Source organism: Pezoporus flaviventris, unplaced genomic scaffold (assembly GCF_033815535.1).
Source record: "Pezoporus flaviventris isolate CSIRO_AGI_PZ_B2104156 unplaced genomic scaffold, CSIRO_AGI_Pfla_v1 ptg000002l, whole genome shotgun sequence".
Lineage (NCBI taxonomy): Eukaryota > Metazoa > Chordata > Aves > Psittaciformes > Psittacidae > Pezoporus > Pezoporus flaviventris.
Window position 1 is genome coordinate 31,201,501 of NW_026892550.1, and position 6,000 is coordinate 31,207,500.

At 41.1% G+C, this 6,000-nt stretch overlaps 1 long non-coding RNA gene across 1 annotated transcript in view; it reads left to right on the forward strand.

The window, feature by feature from the left end:
* The window catches only part of LOC133279905 (uncharacterized), a 32,238-nt gene that overhangs the window by 21,253 nt on the left and 4,985 nt on the right, over positions 1 to 6,000 (forward strand). The gene's annotated exons all lie outside the window — the stretch shown is intronic.

Sequence of the window (6,000 nt, forward strand, 5' to 3'; positions counted from 1 at the left end):
TTTATAGGCCCTATACATAGCCTGAAGTACTTCTGAGATGGTAGTATTTGCTGATAGAAGCTCTACTCAGCCTCCAAAGCCTAGCTGTGAATTAGGATTTGATCAAAATAACTAAACTTCAGGCTAGACAGAGGTATTTTATTATTTTCCAAAAATTAGGACTAAATCCCCAAAACCATTATATCAGTAGCAGGGCAGAAGCCAGACATTGCTCAGGTGAGTGAAAGTCTTATGAAATCTGGGACTGGAGAAAGTCATTCCACCTGTGAAATATGGAGAAGTACATCCCATCACTTTCATGCACACTTGCATACTCATTAGACTGCTCAAATAGGACTGCAAATGTTTTTGAGCTATTTAGCAGGTAATGGTGTATATAATTTGCATATACACATGAAGCACACATAGAAGTCTGAGTTCACTATTATAAAAACCACATGCAGTACCTTCCTGCACTTCAGGTAACAAACCAACAAAGTATTGCAAACCTGATGCAACTGCTTCTTCCTTCCTATTCCACCAATTGCTCTTTCACTCTTTCTTTTCCTCAGTCTTTGCCTTCCTACTTCAGGAAGCTTTGGAGCTGAATTCAGCTGTCTACACATTTGCACATAGAGTTTTTGGATATGACACAGGATTATTGAGGTGCATATGACGTTCTAGAATGGTATCCTCTAGGCAATCTCCAAGAGTCTCTCAAAGGACCCTGGAATGGCTTTGGGCAGTCTCCTGTTCCTTGCATATTTCTACTGCCAGTGCCTCCTCTCCAGTTCTTTCTTATATAGCCCTCTGACTGGGTTGCAGCTATGCTGAATTTGGTTGTGCATGAATTTCTGTGAAGTATCTCATCTCTAGGAGTATTCCCTGATTGTCCTCTGTCTCCTCTTCTCACCCTTAACACAGCACAAAGACTGTCTAGCATAGCTGACCAAACTTTGAGAAACCAAAAGCATCAAAAATAAAACATAGAGATGCACAGGACCCTACCCCCTTCGCCTTGCTGCGCACTCAGCTGCAGTAACCCTCCTCTGTGCTTCCTGCCTTTTTTCACACACACATTGCTTCAGATCCCATGTCCAGGTAAATTCTGAAATTAAGACAAGCTGATGTTCTTGAAAGAGGCAAGATGGTTCTTCTCAGCATTGTCTTTTCATATCAACTCATGGATCTGGACACCACGGTTTTTTCTGTTTCTAATAATTCTAATAATAATTTTCATGTGTTTGTTTATTATTAAAGTGACACCACAAAGGAGCTGCATTTAGCCCAGGGTGTAGCACTGGCTGATACCTTCTCTTGAAGTGTGTCCCTAAGAGTATTCACAGCTATTCATAGCACTGTAGGAGAGCTATCACTGAGCCTTTATTTCAGCAATAGAATACCTGTGCTCTATAATATTCTTTAGGATGTCAGCAAGATAGCAGTTAACATGCAGGCTTGGATCGCACATTCTAAGAGCAGGAGCAAAATTGAACATTGTGATTGGTAGCGACATGTGGGAAGCCAAATTTGTACTAACCTAGCCCTGCCATCTTCAGGCCCTTTGCAATCCAAAGTGAACTGGGAACACACTGGGAAATAAAATCCTACCCCTGAGGCAGACATCTACCAAAGAACCAGAGAGAACATCCAGGGCTTTGCTGCTGAGTTTCAAAAGTCATTTAAAACACCTGGTCCAGCTACATAAAGCAGTGAAGGAAAGAATCTACAATACTGGCAAGTTAAAGCTGCCTGCTATAAATGGGACTGCACTGAGAAGGGAGCCTGGATGCATAGACAAATGCCACAGGAAGTGCAAAAAAAAAAAAAGCGTATGGGGTTACGAAGGCTCTTTTCCCCAGGTCAGCCAGGGGCCTATGGACATGCCCAGACTCATCTTCGCACAAAAAATCATGGGACCCTAGAAGCTGAACTACCATCTCTTGCCAGTGAAATATTAGATTTTCTCTCCTCAGAACCTCTGCAATCTGAATAGTTGATTGCACAAGTTGAGTTTTATATGGGCCAAGTCTTGCATGACTCCTGTACTTGCTCTGCTATCAAGTGCTACCCAGAATATGTATAGGTTTGACACATGAGCACCAGCAAAATGTGGGCTTGTTTGCCAGGAAACCCTCAGGCATACTAACATCGTCAGACACAGAAGTAGACCATGTATACGAGTAAGAGGATGAATTTTACAAGATGTGGTCTGTTTTAATTGCAGGGGAAAAAGCTGTTAGATTAGAAACCTAGAATAAGGGAGGAAAGGATTTTAGGGACTAAAGTTACAGCCTGTCCCTTTTGTCTCAGTAGAAAGAATATAACTTGATCATTCAGTGAAGCAGTGCTTTCTCTGCAGTCTGTTTTTTTTAACTGATCAGTTCCATTTGCAAGTCAACCTTCAGAATTCACTAAATCCAGCAATTTCAAAGGTTATTATCATGCCTACACCTGTTGGTTAGAAATAATTAGTGTTTATACAGAAATCATTATACAGCATAATTCTGTATTTGAACGTGATCCAATTATATATGCTTACTGGGACTGTTGTTGCTCAAGTCAAGTGGGAGAGAGTGCATAGGCCCCATAGCATAGCTTAAGTAATAGCTCTTTATTTGCTCTATGTTGAGAACCTGAGGCCATATGCTTCCTTCAGATTAGCTCTGTTAACGGGGTAATTTCATTTATTTCAGTGCAAAACTGGAGTGTAATTGAGAATGCAATGTAGGACTGAGATATCATAATTTTCACTTTCATCACCCGCCTTCAATGTTTTCCCTCCTATAAAACCAGATGTTGCTTGCAGGCATTGTCCCAGCTTCTCTGCTGTATGAGATGGGTTCTCCCCAGCCAGAAGCAGAACTCCCTCAGCAGGATGCAAGGAAAAAGGAGAAGGAAAGAGAAAGGTTGGGGGTTGAGCTGAAGACAAGGGGACCACTTACCAATTGCCATTGTGGGAAAACCAGACTACCTGGGGAAAATGAATTTAATTTACTGCCAAGTTACATATATTTAATTGGTAATATATGAAGAAAAAAGACAAACATTAACACACATAGGGAAGAGACCTTTCTCCCTCCCCTTTCCCAGGATCAACTTCACTCCAGACTCCTCTCCTTATTACCACCACCGGTTACACTCAGTCCCTTCAGCAAGGAAGCCAGTGAAGCAGTGTGGAGTGGGGAGGATGTTATGGTCAGGATGTAGTGGTTTCTCTCTGCTCTTCCTTCCATTTTGATCTTTTCCTCTGCTCTGTCACAGGTCTTCCATGGGCTGCTGTCCCTTCCAGGGTGGAGGGGGGGCTCACAGGGATGCAATGTTTCTGCAGTATCCAAGATTATTTATATCTCCTGTAAATTTAAGGTGGTACAAATGCTTTCTTCCTACCTTACGTAACTGCTGCTTAATGGGCTTAGAAGACCTGGCCAAAGACAGCCACTGTACATTGCCAGAGAGAGCTATCTTTGTGAGTGAGCCTACCTACACAGATGGAGAGAAAGCTCCTTCTCAGGTCAAATGGACCTTTGGCATCTAGTTTGCCAGGGGAGAAATTAAGAAACCACCACTCGGGTAAGTTAAGGACACATCTAAATCACAGTATGCGTGAATATCATCTTGTCCTGGAGTCACAGCTCCAGTTTCTCCGTATCAAGGATGAGTCTGGAATATGTTGTGGTTTCTTTCTGTTTTTCCCACTGACAACATGGCATGCAGGAAGGAGATGCACTGGTAGACCTATGTCCCTTGAACAGATGCCTGGTATAATCTCAGGACACAGTCAGGCTTGGAATCTGAAGCTGGTCCTATGTGTCTTCAGTTTAGACATAGTTTCAGAGTATTTCTTGATTCCATGGACCTATCTTGCTCATTTTCTCTTAGGAAAGGAAAAAGCTTACCACTTCACTTTTTCCACACCTGTTAGTCTTTAAATAACTTATATGAAACAAGAAGTTAAATGAAGCAGCTAGGAAAATCTAAGATACTTCATTAAAATTAAGATGTTTCATTTACTGAAATAACATTTTAATTGGGAATTCAGTTTACTATAAATTAAATGTATTGTTTATCTTCAAATAAGGTGTTACTTTGACTGGAAAGAAGCGTTCTGAAAGATCTAAGTCTGACTGAAATGGCTCTGCTTTGGCTTGAGATGGTTTCCCATTTCAGACAAGTGATCTGTCTTACTCATCCCTCCCTCATTATCCAGCCAGGTAGGCCTAAGACAGACTGCAAAAGTACAGGATGAGCCCCAGGAGACAGCATCTGAACAGCGTGTTCACTCCCAGTCTCATTAACAAGAGGATAACTTAAATAATTGCACTGACTGGAAGCAGAAGACAGTTTGTGAGCCTGAGGGAATATAATCAGCAAGGATAAGATGGAAACTTTTGTCCACAGTCATAGATAAACCATACAGAGGTTTAGTGTAGCAAGAATAGTAAAATCTAACTTCTTTTTCTATAATGGTATTTCATACTAGCAAGGATGGTAAGTGGATTAATATAGACAAAAGTTATTAAGAATCTGCTATAGGTATGTGAGACAAGGTTTCTAAGGAAAGGTAGATTTATTAATTATGGGCACTTTAGACTTTAATTAGCCATGTTATAGTGGCATTTATGGCTCATAAACTCCAAGAGGAGGCAATTACCCAGAAAGCAAATACATCTGTAACTTGGCTTCTACTGCCTGGTCTGCAAATAGCTGGCTATAGCTGTAGCAGACTGTTTGCATGTATGAAATAGAAAGGAGATGTTATAGCAGAATTAAGGCACTGGTTGCAATGTTTGTGCCTCCGACCTCTTTTGCCTCAAAGTATATTCATCGAAGGAAAGGTTTAGACCAGCTCAGTTTTCACGATTTATGTTTGATAATGGTACTTTTGATTCCTTGCCTTTTACAGTGGAGCTTTGTTTTCACTCTTGCCTTGTGAGTGGCACAGCCGGAACTGACTCCTTCAGTATTTGAAGGATGATTGTGCTGTGTTCATTCCTTGTACAGTACATGCAAGAATAAATTATGTACGCCAATTATGTAGGATGGGGTTTGAAAAATGCTCAAGATATATACCCTGATGTCAGTGGAAACTGTGATTAAACCCCCTCCCAAACTTACTGGTTTTAGACTGTGTAGCTACATAAGAAATGCTTTTGAAAATTGTAAGTAATTTGCCTTGGCAAATTTATTTATTGCTATTCTAGAGTGCTGTGCTATTCTCCCAGTAGATAGCTTCATTAGGGAGCACTGACATCAAGTCACTTCGGTGAAAAGCAGAGAGCCATATAACTCTGCAGAACAGTTACTTTGCCTTGCAGACGAGCTTTTTTAATGTGTGGTTTTGATGGTGTTTTGAGAAGTTATAATGTCATCTGTAAACCCCAGTGAGCTAAGAATGGTTTAAACCTGCAAAAGTATAACAGTCTGTACTGGAGGGCATATACATGTTAGTTACGCCCTTGTAGTTTGCTGTATCATTAATACTGCTAGATTTCAGAGGCAGTTTTTGACAACAGGCATGAATGATTAAGGCGAAAGATGAATGTCAGCTTTGAGTGCTGCATCTGAGAAGCAGCAAGAGGTCAGCTATAAGTTAAAACTTAGTCCCGTCCTTCTAAAACCCTACATGCTCTTGAATCTCCCGCCCTCTAAAAATAAGCTTTTTGTGCCTGTTGTCTCCCCAAGTCCAAACCACATGTAGGAGGTGAGTGTTCTGATCTTCCAATTGCCAGTCATCCTCTCACACTCAGGTTTCTCATTTCGGACTGGCTGTCAGACACAGCCCCCTGCCGCAATACCAGTGAGTTGCTTTGCCCTCCTGCTCTCTCTGCTGGGCCTGTAGGTCAAACAGCCTCAACACAGTTTGATTTTGTTTCTTAATTTTCTAGCTTTACAGTTTTGTTGTTTGGTTTGGGTTTTTTCCCCTAACTGGCTGCCAACAGGCTTGGAAAATAAATACCGTAGTTATCGTGTTAAATTTGAAACAAAAACTGGGGAAGGAAAAGGAATATTTAAAGAACT